Source organism: Haemorhous mexicanus, chromosome 1 (assembly GCF_027477595.1).
Source record: "Haemorhous mexicanus isolate bHaeMex1 chromosome 1, bHaeMex1.pri, whole genome shotgun sequence".
NCBI classification, from domain to species: Eukaryota; Metazoa; Chordata; class Aves; order Passeriformes; family Fringillidae; genus Haemorhous; species Haemorhous mexicanus.
This window is the reverse complement of record NC_082341.1, coordinates 148,854,206-148,877,917: the sequence shown is the minus strand read 5'-3', so window position 1 is coordinate 148,877,917 and position 23,712 is coordinate 148,854,206. Positions and strand designations below refer to the sequence as shown.

The 23,712-nt window shown below is 37.8% G+C and overlaps 1 protein-coding gene across 2 annotated transcripts in view; it reads left to right on the top strand.

The window, feature by feature from the left end:
• The window catches only part of ASAP1 (ArfGAP with SH3 domain, ankyrin repeat and PH domain 1), a 141,316-nt gene that overhangs the window by 30,301 nt on the left and 87,303 nt on the right, over positions 1-23,712 (top strand). The gene's annotated exons all lie outside the window — the stretch shown is intronic.

The window sequence follows — 23,712 nt, the reverse complement described above, 5'->3', positions numbered from 1 at the left end:
CTTGAAGGTACAAGCATAATGACGCCGAAAGAAGACCGATTTTTGCTGGTTTTGCAGAGGCTGCAGTTAGTTGTTGTTTTGGATTATACACTTAGTTCATCAAGTATTTGTCGATTCTTCAGGAGCCAGCGCGTATCTAGGAGATGGATTTAATAGAGTCTTTTAGTTCTGCTGAATGTGTTGGCATGAGCAAAACATTTGGTATGCAAGGAACGAGTATTAATTATTTAATTATGGTTTTTGCTTGATAGTCTTGGGTATGGAAATATAATGCCACAGGATTCAGATCAGCTGAAGTTTTAATAGAAAAACTGTCTATGTTCAAAACTGTAACAGCGCTATTGTCTGGCAACTGACTAGAGTGATCGCAAGTTCACATTTAGAATGATGTATTTTATTTTTATTATGTAACCTAGATTAACATCTGTAACTTTTCCATAATTGTCACTGGTTTGGTTTTTCTTTTCTCTTGTAACTAAGCCATGATAGATTTCTTAAAAATCAACCTGTTAGGTTAGTGTTTGACAGAATTCCTGCCCCCTGTTCTTAACTATGTGAAATAGGTACGGACATTGATATGCTTATTAGTACACTTGACAGCATGCATAGAGTTAAATAATATATATTTTGTCATCACTGGTGACTTACTTCTAGGGTAAGAATACAGTAATGCTTTCATGGTTTGGGAGATACATCAGTTCGGGCTGAATGTGATAATGTCTTTCCAAAGAGAAACAAAATATAGAAGATAAATACACAGTGTTCTGCACTATTTGTGTGGACTGTGTGTATTTTAGAAGCTTTTATGCCAGATTTGAGAAAAAATCGGGGAATAAAGAATGGTGGGTACTTCTGTTGCTTTTGTTGCTCTTCTTTGAATTTCTTTTGTTTGAATAACTGTTTTATGTGCCCTATTTGAACTGATTGTAGTTTAAAGTGGACTTGTTTTGCATTATTTTTTTATTATCTGTAAATACAAAAAAGAATTATTTGGTGGGAAACGAGATTTAAACAGGCTCCACTGTTAACATGTGCAAAAAATCTGCAACTCTCCCAAATTTATAGTTAATAATTTGCATGAGGAAATACAGTCATGATGTGGCTAGCAAAAGGCTCCTTTGGAGTCTTTGTGCATGCGAGTACAATTACAATGAAGACACGGTTTTGCTGCTGCTGCTTTCAAGCTGGGTTGGTTTCTATACACCTGGTTACCTAAAGCAGTGAGTTCTGTGAAACGCGGGATTAAAACGAGTGGTTGAAGTGGGTGTTCTGTAGCTCCTGCTGCTGTTGTTGATGTGTGGTGAATGACCTAAGAACTCAAGCAGCTCCTGAACTTCAGTGTTGAGCCTGCTGTGTTAAGGGAAAGGGGATGGTTCCATCCTTGCAGCTGTTTGATTTTTAACTGAATGTTGCATCTGGGCTGGAGCTCTCTCTGGGCTTTTGCAGGCAGTGTCAGGCTCCGTGCTGTTATGGCGCTGCTGCCTGAAGGATCTGAGGTCGTTATTCTACAGCTAATTTAATTCAGCACAACCTGCACCTACCTCAGCGACCATGAGCTAGTTTGTGCTTAACTAATTATTTTCTTTATTCTAAGCAACGTTGCAAACTGGAACTATTTTCTGAACAGAAATGGAAGGGAAGTTAAACAGATTTAATGAAAGTTAGCTCTGCTTCCCAACCTGAGTCCGGTGTAATTCCTGCTGTAGCTCAGATCAGTGGTTAGATAAGAACAACCTTTTCATAAAGAATGTGACAAAAAAGAAATGGTTTTGTGTGGATGCCTTTGCCTAGTTCAGTGAAGTTATTAAAAAATTGTGAGTTTACTGTTCCTGCATCACAACGAACAAGTTTTCTGAAATAGTAAGAGGTGATGGACTTATTGGCTGATTTTCTCACTTGCTTGTCCATCAGTAGAGGGGCAGTGTGTTCAGCTGGGTGAATTGCTACCTATTATTTCCTACTTACTACTCTTTTTCCTATTTAAATCATTTTCAGAGGAGATTTTGGATCCAGTCATATGCAATTTTGGAACAAGTTTCAACTGAAAAATCAGAGCAGACATGTTTACTGGTTCTGATGAGTTTGCATTCCGTAAGTTTTCAGTGGAAGGCCTAACAAAGCACAAAGGCATATCTCCTAAAATGAGAACCATGGAAGTGCTCCTCCAAAGGTCTTCTCTGTTCTCAACTTATTAAAGCAACAGACAAAATGAAAGGAAATCTTCCACCCAAACTTTATTTAAATCTGCCATAATATTAATCAAAGACAGTAGAAAGAACATGCTACTCTATAGCAGTTTATTGACTAGGAAGGTTTCATGCTACATTGTTTAAAACTACTGAAATTTAGGAAGATTTTCAAGTTTGTTTTCTTTTTTCCTTTTAAAAGATCAAGCTTAGATTTTTGTCATCCAGTCACACCAAATTTAAAAAAAGACCCTGCCATATTTCTTGCCAGGCTTAGGCATCTTTAACAGTAATTACCGAAAGCTGCAAGATTGTTTTATAAATATTTTTTTTTTTAGCATAAGTGTTGTGTAATTGCCTCCAAATAAACACACATTTTAAAGTTCATTCTATTGCTAAAATAATAGGGCTTTTTCTCAAACTCATAGAAGGAGAAAAAAACAATTATATCATAATATAGATTGAATTTGAGAGAATTTGCAATCTGTACTCCTTTCGGTTGATTTCTTCAGCATAATCTTACATTCATGCAAAAAAAGATATTTTTAACATATTTCTGCATGCAGGTGAGAGGTTTCTTTTATAATGCAACACCTTTCCTCTTTAGAAAGGCTGAGAGAGTTGGAGTTTTCAGCTTGTAGAAGAGAAGGCTCTGGGGAGACCTTAGAGTAGCCTCCCAGGGCCTAAAGGTGGTTACAAGAGAGTTGGAGAGGGACATTCTACAAGGATGTGGAGTGTCAGGACAGGAGGGAATGGCTTTCAACTGAATTACATATAGGGAACAAATTCTTTACTCTGAGAGTGGTGAGACACTGGAACAGGCTGCCCGGAGGAGCTGTGGATGCCCCATCCCTGGAAGTGTTCAAGGCCAGGCTGGATGGGACCTTGAGCAGTGTGGTCCAGTGGAAGGTGTCTCTGCCCATGGCAAGGGGTGGAACTTGATGCTCTTTAAGGTCTCTTCTGACCCAAGCCATTATATCAATCTGTAATGATCATATGAAGAGGGAATTATTGCATATGTAAATGGATGGGTATTTTTTTTTTAAAGTAAAAAGCCTAAATGGTAAATACAGACAGATCACTGATATAGTCTCTTAAAATACAGCCTCTGCTCTGTTTTGACCAGACATGCTTTTATATCCACAGAAGCTCCATGATTGTATTACTCAAATAGATTTTGAAAAGTTGATTTTAATCATTGAGTTAATATTACTTTATGAGCTAGTTGGAATTTTTAGAGAATGATGACATCTGTTCTGAGAATAAGTAGTGCACATGTGGGATCACCACAAGACTGTCTTGATTATCATTCTGCTGTGTCCCAGCTCCAGCTGAAAGGACATCTTTACACTCAAGGGATAGCTCAGTTATCATGACCAGGCAGTTCTGAGTCTTTCTCTTAAAGTAGCAGATGTTGTGCAGGACTGTCTGGAGACAGAGATTAAGCTTAAATATTTAAACTCTCTTTAGTCAGGCTGGTAGATATGAAGGGACAGCTATAAGCTGATGATAAAATAAAGAATAGCTTCAGTTGTGATGATGCTGATTTTGCAGTTTAATGCCTATTTTACTGTTGTACTTCTGTAATACTTGAACATCTTTAATGATTAATGTTATTTCTTTCTTTCTTTTGCACTTGAGTGAGAAGCTGAAAACTCAAAATGTGTTTTCTGACAATTAGATTGGCTGCAGATATGTTTGCATTTTGCTTTCAGGTTTTGGTTTTGTTATGTTTTGTTTTTTAGTTAAAAAAACCCCAAACCAACACTCTTCCAGCAATGATTGTTGCTCATTTTGTTTCTCACTGTGCTGATCTGCCTGAGCACAGCAGTCTGTCACTCTAGGCTGGTCCTTTAACAGATGTGTGCATCTGTATCAGTAAAAGAATGACTGTCTGGCTCCTGCTCAGCCTCATACACATTTTGTTGTTCTTGGTGCAAGTCTGGTAGAATCTAACATAGCCTGAAAGGAGAAGATTTCTCATGTTCTTCTTCATGTCATGGATACATCTCTAAGATTAGAGATGGGAAAGGGGAAAGTATGGGGTTGTTACTTTTTTTGTTTTGCCTTTTTAAAAATTTTTCTTTCAAAATGTGTTGTGTATGAATCATTTTCACAGTTTCCCATATGTAGCTTTCCCTGTGGGCTTCAGTTTATGCATTTATTTCTTATTCCACTGTGAGGAAGGACTTCTGGCATGAGGATGAGGGGGACAGCATTTTTCCTCCTTATAATTTTGTTGAAACTTGTGTAGCACTGAAACTTCTATAAAGCTGGAAAGTGTATGCTTTTTCTTTCTCTAACATTTGATCTTCTGTGGTGATTTCATACACTTTTCCACCACAAGATCCTTTTCCAGTGACAAAGTGTTCTATCAAGGGAGGCAGATGAAACCATGCATGAGAACAGGAGCATTTCCATTCTGAATCAACTTTTGCTGGTATTATGTGTAGACTTTGTTCATTAGCCTGGGCTGTGATTATGGGTAGGATCTATTTTATGTGTGCATCAAGAAAATAGAAAAAATTTCTGTCACCTAATTTCTTTCGAAGTATCACTTCTATATAGTTGCAACAAATAAAATATAGCATGCTAATCTTTGTATTTCTCCATTTTTTAAAATTAAAATATATTTTTATTTTTCGGAGGTGAATCCAGGGAACTCCAGCAGCATTGGACTTCAACTCAGCTTTTCCTAGCCTTGTAAATTATTACTTATGGCAGTTTGAAGCAGTCTTGCATCATAGAGAGCTTTGTACTTCAGAGCTGGTTTATGTAACAGACCATGAGCAATCTTCAGTTTTTGAGGAAGTATGCTTTTGATAGCAAACCGTCCTAAAAATAACAGATAAGAAAAATTTATTTGTGTAGTTAGTAAAACTCAGGATAATTGTTGCTGCTTTTGCATTGAATGACAAATTGCAACAGAGATGTGAAGATGGGCATGTGAGCATTCTGAAATACAGAGGCCACAGTGAGAGCACATGGGTGACTCCCAATCACAACACTGAAAATGTGATACAGATGGAGTTGACAGCAGTGTATTGTATTTAAAATGCAGCTGAGGATGCTTTTATATTTGCATGCTACAGTATTTATTCATTTAGTGTGTAATCAGTTTTACCCTTCATTTGATAGCAGTCAAAGCATTCGTCTGTAATAAGCAGGCAATCTCCTTTTACTTAAATGTGACTGATGTGAGGAAAAATAAGAAACACTCACTGGTAGCTCAAAGTTTCAGTCATGGCAGATGAATTAGTTTTGCCTTTTGAGAATTTGTATTCATTTTAGGCATATTTATGAAAGTACTTAGTGCATTTGGTACCTCATATGTTTTTTTGAGAAGTACTGCTTCTTGTTTTGAACTCCCAACAGGCTTCTTCATGTTTACTCATCAGTTAGGAAGCTGTGAAAGTGCTCTTTGGTGCACTCCGTTCAGTATGCAGTGCAGATAAACCCTGACGGAGTGTGTACCATGTAGTCATGGGAACTTGGCCCCCATGGAGGGGAGACACTTATAGTGACACGACTTAAAGTTGACTCTAATGTTTAGGTTTGAGTCCTGTGGAGACACCTTCCATAGTTAAAAAGCAATAAAAAAGTACTCTTAAGAAAACAGAGAGGGGGAAACAACCCACAAAGCCATGTTTGTATTTCAGCAGGGTATCACTGAAGAACTGCATGTGAATGACTCGGAACAGAATGAGATTGGTTGATTTAATTTCCAGTATGTTTCTTATTACAAAGAGTAAAACTCAATTTTCATAACTGTCTTTGTGATTTGTAACAATATGAATAAGGATGGCTTTTAATAATTTTAAACAGCAGATGTGGAGCAAATTAACAGAGCATAATTGTAAGAAAGATCATAGCATCTCATTTTGAATGGAATAGTGCCTTGCAATAAAACCATTAGGCAGAATCAAGCTGAGAATGATAATTATCAGTATTGTTTCAAATGCAAAGGTAGGCAATATAAGCATGTTCTAAAAAAAGGGCTCTTAACTAATGGCTTTTTTATATCTCATGGGAAACTTCTCAGAGTCCAGTTAGTAGCATGTTTTGGTACTTCTCTTTGGGGCTGTTCAGCCAGGTTCTGATACTGGCCAAGAGGTCTAAAGTTTATTGGTGAGGACAAAGGAAAAGCCTTGAGATAATGGCATGATTTTCCTTTCCTGAAGGAGTGCAGCTGGAAGTCCACTTCCCTGCTGAGAAGTGCAACGAACAGTTATTTTATATTTCTAATGACAGAGTGTTGATCTGTGTTATTTATCTATAGCTATACGAAATGGCTTGTAAATATTGCTGTCAGTGGGCTAATGCTGAGCTTTTGTATAAGCATTGTGACAAGTAAGATTTTTTAGTACAGTGGGCTTGATGGTGGTGATTATGGATCCTTTAATGATCCTGTGAAAAAGCAACAAAATGTAAGGATTCCATTTCCCCCTTTACACACATAGATGTGCCTGTGGGTGCACGTGGCCTTCTTGTCTCTTTTAGTCAGTGGTGAAAAGAGAGGCCTGAAGTTGTGCTGTTGCTGTGGTTAAGCTGGAAAGTGTATGCTTTTTCTTTCTTTTTAATAGTCCCCTCTATCTTGGCCTTTCTTGTTTTATCCTTCTTGTTACATTTCTTAACAGAAGAAATATAAAACTCTTTCTGATGCAGAAATAGAAACTTAGGATGCCAGTAGAGTCTTTTAATTTCTTGGTTTTCTCTTAGTTAAGAGCTAAAAGTCAGTATTATGCTGGAGGTAACTTCCTACTAAACAAGAGTCTGTAGGACTGTCAGACCTTAGACATGGTGTGCTCTGGGAGCCTTCTGTCCAAGCTGGTGAGAGATGGACCAGGTAAGGGATCTGCAGGGTGGCTGGGACGTGGGCTGGGTTGCCAACCCAGAGGGTGGGGAATCAATGAAGCAAAGTTCAGCTGGCATCAGGTTGCAACTGACACCAGTGCCTTCCAGGATCAGTTTTGGGATTAGACTATTTGGTATCTTTTAATTGGGTGGATGGTAGGCTTGAATGTGATCTCAAGTTTATTTGGACCATTCCAAGTAATTTAATGTGGTGGCAATAGTCACCCTTCAGTGGGACTTGGGGAAGTTGCTTGAGGAAGTTACAGGAGGAGCCTTGTGTGACTCATTGAAGAGAAATATGAAATCCTGCCCTAGGGATGGATGGAATTGCCATGTGCAGCAGTACAGGCTGGCCAGAAGACAGTTTTCTAAGGAAGAACCTTGGACTCAGGTGGATGAGCTGTTGAGTGTGGGTCCACAGTGACAAAGGCCAGCCACGTACCGGGCTGTGTTAGTAAAGCTGCAGCCAGAAAATAGTGGTTCTTCCCCCCTGTCAGGAACTGTGGGACCACATCCAAAGTACTGTGTTTGCAGTTCACCAATACATGGAAGAAATTATAGACTGCCACAAGTCCAGGTGAGGTTCACCAAGGTGATTTAGGGCCTAGAGCACATCACTTCTTCAGCCTTAGACAAGAGACTGGGAGAAGGTCATATTGATTTCTCCAAGTATGGAGTACATGTAAGGGGAGAAAACTGATAGAGTAGAAATTCTTACTTTTGAGAAGGTTTTGAGGGGGTATGTTTGTGGTTTTTTATTATTACTATTTTGGGGGCTTGTTTGTTTTGAACCATGAGTCTGGTGAACAAGTGCTCAGAGAGAATGTGAAACCTCTTGTCCTCAGAGACATTCAAAACTCCACTTGTCTGTAGAAGTAGGCTCCTTAAAATTGTTTGGACTGCATGATTTAATCTTTTAGAACATAAGGAGGCAGAGTAAAGTGGTTGTTTAGTTTCATGAATGTGTTTTTGTGTTTTCAGGTAGGAGTTTACAGTGAGCTTATTCTTGGAAAAACAGCACATTTAAACCTAATAAAACCGGTGTAAGAAAATTGATATTTTTTTTTCTTTCAGTGGGAGACTGCTTTAAGAGAGAAAATGGGATACTTCTCACACCTCTGCAAAAGTGTAGTTGAAAAGCTTATCAAATTTGAGGCTTTATGTGATTTTTAGGAATAGTTTGAATAGTTATTGAATGTTGGAAAATTCTGTAATTCTTTTTAAATGACCAATCTGTACTTCTAGAAAGTCAGCTAATTTATTTTGTAAAGTTATAACTATATTAGAGCTGAACTATGTCTCTGCTGGGTTAATTTTTATTATTAACTTTTCTTTGTAGAAAGGCGATTTGAATTTTGGATTCTAAAGCTCCCTTGAATTTATTATAATAATTTCCTTTCTTCTTGTAGTATATTTTACTTTTCAGTAAATTATCTTTTGATTTTTTTTTTTAATTCCCACAGCAGGAATTTTGGACTAAAGAGGGAAATACACCTGAAGACTTGTCCTTAATATAAAACTTAATCTTTTCCGTAGCACTTCAGAAAAACTTACTAGGGATGGGGGAGGCAGGAAAGAATAAAATATGGCAGGTTTTGTTGGTTGGGAGAGTTGTGTCTTGTTATGCGACTGCACTAGGATTTAGATATCCTATTTTAAATAGGTTTTAAAAACTTCATTTTCTAAAATCATAGAATATGGGGAAATTTTTCCTAATGGCTAATCTAAACCAATTATATTTCATTTTAAAGCCATTCCCCCTTGTCTTATCACTACATGCTCTGGTTGGAAAAAGTCTCTTTTCAGCACTGTTGTAGCCTCCTTTAGGTACTAGAAGGTGCCATAAGGTTCCCCTGAAGCCTTCTCTTCTCCAGACGTAACAAACCCAGTGACCTCAGATTGCTTTCATAGGAGAGGTGCTCCAGCCCTCTGATCATCTTTGTGACCCTCCTCTGGACTGGTTCCAGCAGGTCCATGTCCCTCTTATGTTGGGGACCCAGAGCAGGACACAGCACTGCAGGCAGGGCTTCCCCTCCTTCAGCCTGCTGGCCACACTTTTCCATTTTTCTTTGTGCAGCCAAGGGTACAATTGGCAACTGCACGTTATTGGCTCATGTCTGTTTTTTGTTTGTTTTTTTTTTTATTTTTTTATTTTTCCTTTCTGACAACCAGAATCCTCAAGGCCTTCTTGACACAGTTTCTCTCAATCCATTCATCCTCCAGCCTTCTGATATAGGGAGTCGCCAGGACCCAGATTCAGGAAGTTGAGCCATTGATTCAAACACTTTGGACGTGGTCATTTAGCCAATTCCTTGTCATCCAACCTGTATCATCAAACCTGTGTCTCCCTAATGAGTGACAGGGATGTTGTGTGTGACCATGTCCTAGGCCTTACAGAAGTCAAGGCTGGTGACATAAAAAACACATGACAATCAAACTACACCAATGCAATACTCATTCAAAACAAACAAACAAAAAAAATTTAATTAATACTTCTACATTTCAGTGTCATAGGCTTGAAAGTACCACACAATGAAAGTAGGTGAGCTGTTCTGTGCAGTGTGTAGTAAGGAAAGGAAGACAACTGTTAGAAAAATGTAATGGTGATGTTAAAAGCAACTTAGGATGCTTTTGTTCAGTGATGACAGAGTGCCTGTTTACAGCCTTCGAAAACTGTTTGTTAATTGTCAGTTTATGAAACTGTTGAATTTTAATAAAGTTGAATGATGCCAGGATGAGTATTACAGAGTGTGAAAATTGTGCCAGGCTGTGCCATGTTTTAAGTAAGCAGGACCATGGTCCATGCTTGTATTGTTAATAATGTAGTATACAATGGTGATGGTGTTTGTGAAATCAGCGGAAATGGATGACTTTTAACTAAGAATTCTTAAGGAGGTAGCTTAAATCTAAGATACATGAATTTTGTTGGTTGTGTTTTGGCTTTGTAGTTTTCTTGCCTCACTAAGTGTCAAAATTATGGATAAAATTGTTAAATGAAGAGTGATGATGCTAAGACAATGCAAGTGGGATATCCTGACTATGTCTGTTGTCCAATCCAATCTCTTATCTTGGAAAAGTATTTATATTATCTGTGTTAGTCATGAGCAGACAATGAGTTTATAGCAGACAAGAATTTATAACTATCTAGAAATAGAAAGTTGAATGAAGTTGCCTTAAATGTTTTAACAAAGCTGTTTGTTTTTACTGTAAAACTGATCTCACATGCTACATTTTCCAAACCTTATAAACTATGCTTTGATTTCTTTTGCAAATTGTTCTTCATATGAGACTTTGCCAAAATTAAACTTTTATTATTTGATTTGGGGAAAGCTACTTGGGCAAAACAATAAAATTTTGATTCTTTTGCAAGGCAGATCGATATATATATATTTTAGTTTTCTAGTATATTGTCATGGCTGCAGCACTTAAAATGGTATCATTTTTAGGGGATGTTTTGTGGTGGGGTCTTTTTTTTGTTGCCCCTTTGGTTGGTTGTGGTTTTTCTTCCCCCACCTCTAGTCTTTTTCAGGGAGGGATGAAAGAAGCCTTTGATGTTGAGGCCTACTTAAATTATTTTTCACTGTTATGATACCAGAATTGTCTGCTCACAGATTTGGAAAAAATGGTGGTATTCCTTAGGTGATGTGATTCAAGCATACAGAGAAGCAAAATCTTTTGGGGTGGGGTCACTTGCAGAAGCCCAAGTGCCCAAATATTGTCTGCTCACTAGTACAGTTAAAAGGGAAGAGATGCTAGATCTCTCAAAATCCTCCTTTTTAAAAATGTTTATAATCCTCTGGTGGCAGTTTTGTTGCCAAGCTTTCACAGGAAGTGCTTGGAAGGAGACCTTGTTTAAACTGGCAGAGAAAACATGAGAAGAAATGCCCTTTTTTCTTTGCTGACAGTTTGCAGGTTTAATGAAGCTCTTTGCTGCTGACTTAAACCCTCAGATTCACTTCCTGCCCTTCCCTGTCTCCCCATTTCATTTGAAGTGCTCCATATGCTTCCTTGCTTGCTTTTTTCCACCATGTCTAGGACAGGTTTTTCAAATTTTTTTTCCTGTGGTTAAAACAGCTGTAATGGTGTTGCTTTACTTCAGCAAAGCCTGCTCTATTTGCTGAACTCATGTGCAGTTTAGTACAGCTTCCTGTTTTTCTCATCCTATTTAATTAGGCAACAAGTTGCAGCAAAGCAGCTTCCTTTAAAATGAATCAGTGAATATTGTGCATATTGTAAATAAGAAAGCAATTCGTGTCTCTTTGAATCTTAAAAATTGTGGGTATTTTTCCATAGCTTTAATGTTTGTGTGGAAGACCAAACCTGGTTGCATACAAAGCAATTTTCTCCCTTTTTCTGTATTCCTTTTCAATTTAATTTGATTTACTTTTTGTTCTCTATTGCTGCCTTTTGATGGTAATAATAAAGAGCTGTCCTACCTTATTTTTTTCTGTCATGATCTCAATTGCTTCATGACATATAACTTGTTCCTACAAGTAATGGTTCTACTTCATTGGGTCCAGATGAGTGTATGCCATTAGATAACTCATCAATAAAATTGGCAAGTACTTATTAGAACTGTCTCATTTGTCTTGCAGTGAGCATGGTATAGTGTGCTTGTTCTTATAGCAACGCAGCTGTTTCTTTGAAACACTCCCTGTGTGTTCCTGTGTGAAAAGCAAAGGGAAATGAGGAGTTAATACAATGTAGCTGGTGCAGAGCACAGTTCATCTCATAAACCTGGGAAACAGTTACAGACTTGGGCATTAGTATGAAATCATTGATTGGCTGATGACTCAAACTGAAAAACTACTGGGTGGAGTGATGACATTTTGCTTGTAGTTGAAGTATGCTGAAAGCACATGTACGGTGTGTACAAAGATATCTGGATGGATGCCTCTTCTCTGGTAGAGTGATTTTGCCTGTTGTAAACATGCACCTGGACCGTTGTCCATGTGCCAAAAGTTAAACCAGAAGGCTGTGCTGTAGACTTACTCAGCAGGACCTTTTGGGGTATCGTTCTCTCATCAAGTTGCTGTATGACTCTAATTTGAAACAAACCTATAATCTTGTGGTAGAGGAAAAAAACCTGAACTTTGCTCATCGTTAAGGAGAGCTGGAGCTTGGCCTGAGGCTTTAAAAGTAAGTAGATGCACCTGTAGTGAATGTTATTAGGTGCAAGAAACACCCTACGTGGTGTTAGTGATTCATGTATGTCAGTGAGTGAAGTGCTGTGCTTGAAGGACTTCCCAGTCATTATGGACTGGACTACCTGCTGAATAATTCCACCATTTGGGAATTATGAGTTTATGGAGTTTATGGTGCTTCTTCTGGAAGAATTTACAAATGTAGTTAAAGCCTGACTATGATTGAGAGTTTTTAAATAAAGATTAGATCACTCTGAAAACAGCTGTAGACGAGTTAAATGTATAAAAGACTAGTGTTTAATAGTGTGAATTTTTAACTATTGCTTATATGTGCTGAAAGTCTTTTTAGTGTTGTTTCCTGTGTGTGAAAGCAATTGCAGGAAAAAGAAATTTATATCTCTTGGTCAGCTGAATGCTAGAGAAGTGGGTTTGTCCCTGTCCAGTTAATGAATTTTTCTGAGGTAATCAGAAAATCATGTAGTGCGTTTTCCACATGACCAGTAATTGAAATTTCTTAATTTCTGAGAACTTACCTTGAAGTTGAGTAGCCTAGCTGAATGAAGAGTACTGAGGCCTCCATGGGAAAGCAACTGAATATATTAATTGACCATAGAAAACTTTACAAAACACTGGTGTACTGGACACTTAACCTTAATGGAAGATCTCAACTCTGATAGATCATCTTACTGTTTTTGACAGGGCGCCAGGTAAAGAATTTCATATTGCAAAATTCTGAGTTATAGCAGAGTCTCATAAGATGGCAAAAGAAAATTTAAGATTTCTGTTTTCAATGCAGGATTTGAGTAGCATGTAGTTTTAATGGGAAGGAAAAATATGCAAGCCTACAAGTTTATAATGAAGATAGACTGAAAATGTTTTAAAAAGCAGTTCACTGAGCACCACTCAGCCTTTTGGGAAGCTGGGCTGGGATAAATTAAAATGGAAGTCTGTAGGGAGATGGTCATTTAGGGATGTGTCTTACATGTGGTAACAATTAAGATATGAATGGAGCCTGCAACTGGGCTTCTGTGTTCTGTACTAACCTTACTTTTTACCATCTGTGTGTCAGGGTATATTCACACACATCAATACAAAAAATGGACACCTCAATATAAAACTGAGTGGGGCTGCTGCTTTTCTGTGTCTGTGCTGTGGTTTCTGGCCCACTAAGCAATGCACATGCAGCAGATAGACAACCAGTGCTTTCTTCATCAATATGGGCATTTAATTTGAATTCAGCTGATGCATAAAGAGTTGACCCAGGCATGTCACTTCTCTCCTGAAGCTTAAAGACAGTTGGTAAGTTTAGGGTGGTATAGAATCATAGAATGATTTGAGCTGGAAGGGACGCTCAAAGGCTTTTATTTCCAACGTCCCACTAGTGAGAAGGAAGATCTTCAACTGGTTCATGAACTTTGGTTTATTTGACTGCATTGTAGTCTCAAACAGACTTCCTGTAATCAATGGGTTTGTTTATATTGGGCTTTTATTTTGTGGATTAATCTTTAAAACAATTTTGACCATACTTAGGAAGCTTTTAACTGAATTTGAAGAAGCCCTACTTCATAATTTGTCTGCAGTTTTTGAAGCATTTTTTCTTCTTTTTATTAATAATGGAATTAAAAAAATGGAATACAACAATATGGTCGTTGAAGAGATAGTTTATGTAGAAAAATGAAAATGTGTACAGCAGAATAATAGATGTGCTCCTCAAGTACATATGATACATGGATGTAATGAGTTGTGCTGTCTTGGATGTTGCTTTCCAAAAATTTGGGGGAGACATGTAATGAAATATGGAGCCAAAGGCAGATAATGAAAGTTTATCATCATGTTCCAGGATCTGCTTGGGACCGGGTATAGTTTAGTACTTAATGTGTTGAAGCATTATGGTGTTGCTGCAAAATGTTGGAGTGATAAAACTTTCATTTCAGCTGAGGAACGGGTAAACAATGTTTCAAAACTTCAGCATTATTAAACTTAAAATTAAATTGAGCAGTATTTTAAAAGAAATTTTATTAATTTCTGCTCAGACTTGGAGCACAACATTTGGATAGTACTTTCCACCCAACTTTCCATCATTCTGTTTTGCCCTGTATATCTTGCCCCTTCTTGAAGGGCCTAGAGTTGACTGATATCAAGTCTGTGTGGATGGCTCTTAAATGCTTCAGTGCTTATAGCAAGACTTCCAGAAGACTTAGATAACAACCTTTTCTATAAAAGCTGCTTATATTTTGCAGAAAGAAATGTATTATTCACAACTTGGTCAATTTTGTATTTGTGGGTAGTTTGTTCTGAAGGTCAGTCTATGTCCCTCTAAATTGTACTGATTCTGTCCTAGTCATCCTGCAATTATTCTATCCTGTTATCCATTTTTGTAGCTGCATTAACATAGAGCTTCTGAGACTCCCTGGCTTATGTGAACACAATAATGAGAAAAGTGAATGGTTAGGAATTGAAACACACATTGTGGGTGGAGAAGTGTGCTATGATTGAAACAGTAAAAACTTTACTTGCTCAAGATATTCTCAAAACTTGTTTGGGTTGTCAAATTTTTCTCCAGAAATTGTCACCACATTGGGTCAAATCACAAGTTCTCCTAAGCCTGTATCCTGCTCTTTAACAATCACTGATCAATAGCATCTGTCCTTGGGAGAACATTAACAGGAAAACTTGAACATGATACTATTTCAACAATCTGCTGCTCAGAAATTTTCTGAGCTGAAGATGATAAACTATTAAACACACAGATGTCTTGAATATCCTTCTCATTAATTAGAATTTGTTAGTATCCATGCAAACGTAAATTTCACATCTTACCTATGTGGTGTTTAGGATAAAAAACTAGAATTTTAATTAAAACTTGCATCCTTATGATTTAATTTGGCATTTTAATAATATGAGAAAATAATTATTAATTCTGTGTTTATTTCCTCTGTTCTTACAGACTGTAGACCTCTCTTGCTTTACATCAATCACTTGTTTTTGAGCTTGAGGAATATTAGCATGCACATATTTAATCTCACCCCCTTAGGAAGTTTTTCCATAGTTGAGGTCAACCTAATTACCTTCTTGTATCTCTCTTTTAATGTTTTGAGATAAAAAGAACAAAATGCAAATGTACTATGAACCTCCATCTTGATATAATAATGCCTTTTGTGCTGCTTTTACTCTGTCCTCAGTGGTTTGATATCCTGGTAGCTCCTGAATATTCAAGGATAGTTCAAGAAAACTCTTAAAATTGCAGCACGTATTTTGTTTACCATGGTCATGGTTGATTCAGAGACTCACATTATATATGTAAATTTACAAAAATGTTTTTTTAAGTGCATTTCTTTATGCCTTTACATATATATTTTTCATCTGCTCTCTTAATGGGTAGTTAGAATTTATGAAGTTAGATGATCTCTGCATATCTAGTTTTCATTTTTCTTTCTTGAACATCCTATGTCATCAGTGAACTTTGTATCTTTACCAGCTGCATTCTTTCACGACAGTGTAGGATGCATTGAGCTGCACAGATGGCAGAACTGATTCCTGATGACTTCCCTTGAATGGCAAAATGGACGTTTTGGAGTTAATTCCTATTTAATTCTAAACAGTTGCTGCCCTGGAAGAATGGCTTTTCCTCATCTCATGTCAGTTGTTTCTTTATCAAGCACCTTTGGTGTTGAGCATTGGTAGATCTTGTTGAAAATTTGGGTAGACAATACCAAATAGGTCGCTAACAAACCTATTTGTCCACCAAAAAGAAGCTGTAGTATATTAAATGACTTGGATCCTGAGGTATCTCTTCACCAAACTCATGGTTTGGGTTATTTTTGTTCTCCCTCTCCCCATGTTTGTCAGTTTCTTTGTTATTTTGAGGTGTGGAAATGAGAGAGGAGGTTCACAGCAGAATTAAAATAAGCTTTTTGCTTTCAATGTGTTTGAAAAACATATTGGTTTGTAGGCATTTAGAAAAATTGTTGCTGCAGATCTCCTGGTTTGTGATTTTTGCATTCAGTTTGCAAAGTGCTTCTATTATTTCCTTATTTGCCCATGACTTCATCTTTTTGGAGGATGTCTTCTTTTAGTAATCTCATTTACAGGCTCTTTTGTCATTATGAAAAACTCTGTTTTTTAAATGACAGACATTCATTTTCTTAGGTACAATTACTTAAAACATTATAATCAAAGATCTGAAATTGTGTGTTGGAGAATGGGAGATCCCCAAGATACCTTGTTGGAAAACTGTAATACTGAGAATTGTATGTGAGTACTAATTTAATGCAAGTAAGTATTTATACTGTTTCACCAGGAGACCATCTCATATTAAATGTAATTTTAATGTACTTTCCAAAAGTTTTTGTGTTTTCAAATAAGCTTAGGGTAATAATGCAAATATTTGTACATTTTCAGGAAAACAGACCCTTTTAGCCAGTTAAAAACATGGCCAAGAGTGGAACGCTTATAGAAGAATTTTACCTTAGAAGTACACCGGAGCCATGAGCATCTAAATTCAAGTGGGATTGCTGAACATATTTTCCATGCATTGTCTTTGTCCACTGAGATGATGTTCAAAATGTCAGGAGACTTCCTTCTTTTTGTGTGAAAAATGAGACAGCAGTTCTGTGGGTCAGCAAACATTAGAATACCCTGGTCTGAAATTGTCATCTGAGAATTGGGCAGATGCTTACTTCAAAAACATAGAGTACTTAAAACTGTGCTAATTAACTTTGTAGAATCAGGGGTAAGGTTTACAATGTTACAGTTTTTTCTCTAGCTAAAATGAGTTTAATTTAGAATGTTTATTCTTTACAATGTTACCCATGTGTCTTTACAGAGATGATTTTGTTGCCTTCTCCTCTCCTTATGTCAGTGCAGTGCTGGGTGGATGCCCTGCTGTGGGACAGAGCCTGTGCTCGGCACTGCTGGAGCTGCGCTAACCACACAAGTGCCTGCACAGGAAATGGAAACTTTCTTGCATGTGCTGCAAGAGAAGTTGTGACACGATTGTGCAGGTGACACTGCTGGCAGGAAGTTCTGCCTCTCTGCAGGAAGAATGTCCCTTCTCTGCCCCGCTCCTGAATAGGGTTGGTCAGGGAGAAAGGTGGGATTACCAGTCTTCAAGTGGGCATGATCAATTCAGGATTTAAAAATGTGTAGCCAGCCGCTTTTACTTGCACTGTTGGCCAAAGCAAAGGATGACTTCGTTTTTCATGTTTTGGCTTGGTTTTGTCTCGGCTTTCTTTTGATCACCTGTGCAGCATGGCAGCAGTAAAGGGTGTCCTTTAAGTAGGCCAGGCTTAACTTGTCAACCAAGCAGTTTCTTTGTTCTTTGTTTCAATACACATCCTTATATCAAAGGGCAGGTGAGCCTCTGGTGTTGCACAAGTCCCCTTTAACCGGGGGCAGGTGCATGTGCAGCAGGAGTGGTGTTTGCTACCACCCTTCCTCCCCAGCCTGCTTTCTCACCAGGCTTTTGTGCCTGGAGCAGGGAGCGAGCAGCACTGGACTGTGCCATAGCAGTGGCTGCTTCTTGGCTCTTGCTGCTGAAGAATTAATTGCCTACCTCTCCTTGCTTTTGTTCCTGTTGATTGGCCATTTGTGTTCCTTTTTAGGAGAATATTTGTTTACTGAGCTGGATGTTTTGGCTGACAGTTTTTAAATGTGAAAAAAAATACCAATCTGCCTCACAACTGGGATTGTGCTGGGAAGGCAAAATGAAAAAGTTCTGTGAAAAGAAAAAGGGATGAAAAGGGAGATGAAGTTCTTCAGGCAGGATGGAGGAATAGTCTTGTGTATTATCTTCAGCATGTGGCTCTCTTCATCTAGTTCCTTTTTTTCTTTACAGGATGACAAAATGTATCATTAAATTGAACTAGGAATTTGTTTGAGGCCTGAAGGTATTCAGAGTGTGGGGTATTCTGGGATCTTTGATGTTCATTAGGGAGTAATTCTGTGCCAGGTAATGTTTACTTTGCCTTTTTTAGTTTCCTTTGCAAACTGCACTTGTACTGTTTCATACTTCCTCCTGTAACTGTTGATGTTTCTTATTTAGCTTTTCTTTCCCAGATAACCAAATTTTCTAAAGCCTAGGAGGTTATCTGACTTCTATGGGATTAAATTTAACACAAGAGAAAATTGAGAAGATTTTGTTTTTTTTTTTTCTTTGTATTAGTGGGTTTGTCTTGTTTTTTCACAGCATGTTAGTACTGAAGTTGCATATAATAGAGGGGTTATCCCCATGTGATCATTAAAGTCAGTTTTTAAAATATTACAGTCTTGATGTCATGCTCTGTGCTTGCTTTTTATATTTTTCTTATGATAGTAAATTATATGTTAATTTTATTTTCTGTTTATGTTCTGAGTATCTGTTTGTTTTTCAGATAATTTTAGATAAATGTTTGGTTTTTTAGTCTAATGGAGACTCTACAGTCTTAAGAGATGACTTCATAAAATTAGCAGAACTTTACATTTGGTGTCATATTTAAACTAAAACACTGTTTAGAAAGAGAGAGTAGTTATGCCCTGCGAGTCATTGCTTACAGCAAACGGAATCTGGTTTTGCTCCGTTTCCTGAGTGTCAATTTCATTTAGTTCTCTCCACTCTTCACGCTGTAAACTTCTGTCTGAAATCATGTGGGTGAGCTGGTACTACAGCCAGGTGTCACGGGTGTTTACTAATCAGATTAAGAGAAACTGAAATAGAGAAAGGAACTTGCACGGAAGGTCAGAGTGTGTGACAAGAGTACTGAAACGTCTGCGTGGTTTGTGTAGGAAGCTACCAGGTTTCAGCTTAAGGCCAGGAGCAGAGTAGATGCCTGCACCGAGGTTACTCTGTGTGATTGATGGGAGGATTGCTCTTTGAGGGCTGATGAATAAGCTGGATTCCTATCTCTGTAATCGTGTTATGACCCAGGCTGCCCTGAACAGGTCACAGGGCACCACTGTGGCAGCTGAGCCCTGTTGTTGCTTTCAGCCAGGGATACCACTGAGATGTTGCAGGTTGCCTAAGAGAAGTCTGAGGAGACAGCCTGCAACCTTCTGGGTATTCTCACTAGCCTTTGAGATGTGTACTTCTTCTGTTTTGTAGTTAATACCATTTACTGATTGTTACACCATTTCACTAAACAGGATTGTGACACATGCCTGAAAAGCTTTATCTGATGCATGAAAGTTACAACTTTCATGTTAAAGTTGAATGAATGGTGAATTAAATGATAAATGTAATTGTAAATCCATTTTTAGAATTACTCCTGAGATCGAAAGCAAAATGCAGCCACCGAAATGAAAAAAAGTGTTGCCAAATGTATCAGGTCCTTCTTGGAATAAGAGCTGGCTCTGTCCAGCATGAAAGCAGCTTCTGGTGTCTTCTCACAGGAACCACCTTGCAACCTGTCTTTATTGCCCTGCCCACAGCTACCAAAACCTTGCCACATAAACCAAATGCACTAAATAGCACATCCACCTAGCAGAGAAGTTATTTTAATGTTGACTTTGAGAATGTCCTTATCCAAGTTATGGTAACAACAGCTGCTTAGTATGGCTGTGGATTAGAATATAGAGTGGTGAAAGATTGATAAAACATGCCTGACATCAGCACACAGTGCTGATAGGGAAGTGCTTTGGATAAGACTTTCTAATGTGAAATTGCCTGAAAGTATTTGCCAAGATCTAGTGTGACTGTTAGTGCACTTAAAGGACATTTAAATCAGTTTTTCAGAGTTATTGCATAAGTAGCAAGTTTGACAATTTTGGGGGAACAAGACTTGGAGTAGAGTTGGTCTGGAAGTGTATGCAGCGCTTTTAGGAGTTGCTGTGCATCCCTTGTAGATTTTGCAGAATGGATATAATGAGTGGGTGCTGATGTCCAGCTTGCTGAGCATGTACAGGAGTTTCTGATGCACATCATGTGAACTGGTACTTTTGTTGGGTCAAAAAACCTCTGGGAATTGAGACAGCTGCAGAAGATCCTCAGTTTGTGTAGGCACAATTTCTGAGTTTCTTAACCTGTCATACCACTTCACTGCTTGGATCATCCAGCTGAAGAGAGAACTTGTGCTTCTGATAACCCCTTGAATAATCAAAAGGATTTAATAGGCAGCTGGGTGTTTGGTAACACACCTGTCTTGGTAACTTGCTACATGGTGGAATTAAAAATTCAGAACTATTTTGTTACCTTGAAATCACAACCAACTCCAACCACAGTAAAACTGAGTGCAAATTTACAACATTCATAATGACTGAATGGCAACACACAGTGCAAATGTTTCTGAATGAAGTAGGAAGAAAAAATGGGAGAATGATGTTTAATCAAGTTGCAACTGAATTCACTTAGAGCTTTTCTCCCCTCCCTCTCCCCTCCCTCTCTCTCTGAGTCAGCTGGAGAACTGCCTGTCCCGAATTCTTTCTTTCATGATACCTTCTGCTGCACCTGGTAGAAAGCACAACCAGCCTTGTTGCAGTGTTTGTGTGCATGACTAATCACATCCTTGAAGCCATGGGTGGAAAAGAGGGAGAGGTCTAGACTTAAAGTTTTCTTCATTTTTTTTTCTTTCTTTCTTGCAGCTGCAAATATGGGTCAAGGTGTCTTGCAGACTAGCATGTTGTTTTTGACAGGCTGATTAACAAATGTGTTTGCCTGAGAGTGTGGTAAAATTTTCTGTCCCTTTTTGTGACTTGCTAAGGTTGTTATTCTGCAGAATCTGAGTTACCTTTTTTTTTGATGGCACAGACTGTGACTTTATACACCAGCAATCATATTTTCTACAGTGTACTGAATGGGATAAGTATGTATCATTACAGGCATTGAATTGTGTGTAGCCACAATGAGGGCTACAGTTTTTGTGGTAACTGGCCTCCAACTTATAATAACAGTAGGCAGTAACCCATACCTGCTTATCAAGTGTAAACAGGGTGTAGAGAGAATATTTGAGGAAAACAAACAAAAAAACCCATTACTTTTATGTGTAATTGTTGTTCTTCTGTCAGAATAAAGTGTATTCAGTTGTACTTAACACAACTGTAATAAAATTATCATCTTTGAAAAAGAATGGCTCATTTGAGAGAGTACTCATACTCTAAAGGTATTGTTAATGTATAATAAGTTACATAGTTCAGTGGAAATAGTTAAATTGTATATTAATAAACATATTATTGCAAATAGTCCCTATTTGCTGTGATTTGTGGTGAATGAGTTGTAGCAAGACGTGTTAAAAATTACTCCCCTATGTTTACTGATGCCAGTGTGAAGTGAAAAGTTTCTGTTCTTAGATCAGTTGTACAGTAACTGCACCAGTGATGACTTAGCTGGTGTTAAGACCACACAGATGTGTTATTCTTCTTGAGAGCACTCGAGATGGCTCAGAGGATACTATTCACAGGCAAAGCAAAATCGTGGACAGCTTGTTTTTCATTCCTTTCCCCCATCAGTTTAGATCGATTGGGCTGCAAGCTGGCAATTATGTTTCATCTTTGGAGGCCCTAAAAGATACCTTTAAGGTACATATATGTTTTAGTGTCTCTCTTGGTGCTTTTTGAAAATAATGCTTCTCCTGATAAGTGAGTTGCTTGGAAACTGCTGATGATTTGGAAAGTGTATTTTCTGGTCATAATACTCCTTGGTAAATGTATGGTGCAGTTTCAGTGAAGGCCTGTAAATTGGGTAACTGCAAAAATTGCACAGTGCTGTTAATAGAAACTTGTAAAAACGTAGTCTGAGCTACTCTGGGTTTGTTACAGGCTGGGAGCGTGCATGGGGATATCAATAGTTCAGTTTAATTTTATTTGTTAAGATGTTGTATATTGGTTGTATATCTTAAGATTTGTAAAACAAAACAACCCAACTTATGTCATAGGCTCTATAGACACTCATACATTGGTAATAACTTACTGATTTTTCAAGACTTGGTTTTATTTTTGTTAATATTGGTGAGTCATTTCTGCAGACGTTATTTTGTTTCCTTGTGTCACAAGAAATCATTTAAAAACTGCTGCTTCTGCTAATAAAGAGCAAAAAGCTTTATACTGACTCAAGGCATAAACAGAACAGAGGTCTCAACTGAGCATGCCACTGTTCAGGCATAACAAAATCAAAGCAGCTGGTTGAATAGCTTGGAGGTTTTTGTTTGTGCCAACCTTGCCAAGACATCTGTGTTCTATAAGACATTAAGGGGAGAAGTTGATTTCAAATAGTTGTAGGTTTTTGACAGCCTGGCATTTAAATAAAAGGTTTGTATAAGTTTCCTTGGTCAAAAATGCAGCATACCATGTACTGTGTCTTCCACTGCAATCTTTCTGAAATTCAAAGTGTTTTAGTAAGAGTCTGTTTTAATTTGAAGCATCAATTTTATATCAGCTGTTCTTACCAAACATTTGGGTTCATTGCAACAGTTGAACTAGCATAGAGTTTTAACTTGTGAAAACTAGGGGGAGAATCTTTGCTTTTGGAGTTTCAGATTAGCTGTTTTATCACACAGCTGTGAAACTGCAAGGTGCACAAGTTATTTGGCTTTTACCTATGAATTTCAGAAATCAATGCCAGAAGAATATTGTGTGGTAGCTATGAGTGAATCTTTGGAATATCCTTTTTAAAGTAGACCATTACTTCCAGCTAATTGGTTTAGAATGCTTTTTCTTTCAGTTTCAGAAAGCTTGGAATATAACTGAGATTTTATTTTTCCCAAAGATTCTCAAGATAGCCAATACACACATTGTAATCTAACACTCAGCCTAACTCCAGGAGTCTGATACCACACTTCATTTTAAATAACACTTGTAGGATTCAGAAGGTACTGCTGCATCATGGAAAGTGCTGGCTTTTGTATAAGACTGAGGATTCTCTGAATTCTGTGAGCTCAGTTGAAGTCACTGACACTTTGTTATAAGAATAGTACTTTATTTTGGCTAGGATACTGAATTTATAAAGTTACATGCTGGTACAAATGGTTTAGTTCTTGAACTCAGAGAACAGCTGAGAAGAAGAGCTAAGATGCTGCTAATTGCTGTGTGATGTTTGTTTGTTTTAATTTTCCAGTCCCACATGTAAGAGTGTGCATACATTTGTTGCATCAGGTAAACGTATTATTACCCAAGTGACCATAAAGTTTTACCTTGTGGAGTGAAGGTGCCTTAAGGTAGTAACAAACATTACTTAAAGTAATGTAGCAATCAATCTGAAAAAAAATCTTTGGAATTTAAATGTCTTACTTCTTCAAAGAAGTCTTACTTAACTATTAGCAGTATGAAACATATAAGTGTGAACTATTTGTTTGTGGAACTCATAATTACAGGCCAAAACCTAAATCATTGTTTTTCATAGTTTCACAGACAAAGTTTCTGTAGCATCTCTTCCTGCAGGGCCAGGCCTGGTGAGCAGCTGAAGGTCTGTGCATGAACCTGAGCAGGGCAGTCCTACCTCTTTTCCAGCCCTGGGCTGCGCATTCTGTTGTGCTTTATGCAGGAGTGCACGTGGAAGGCAGTAGCAGACTTTGGGTTGTCTACCTGGGAAACCATTTCTGGAATAAAATTTGAAATATCAAGGA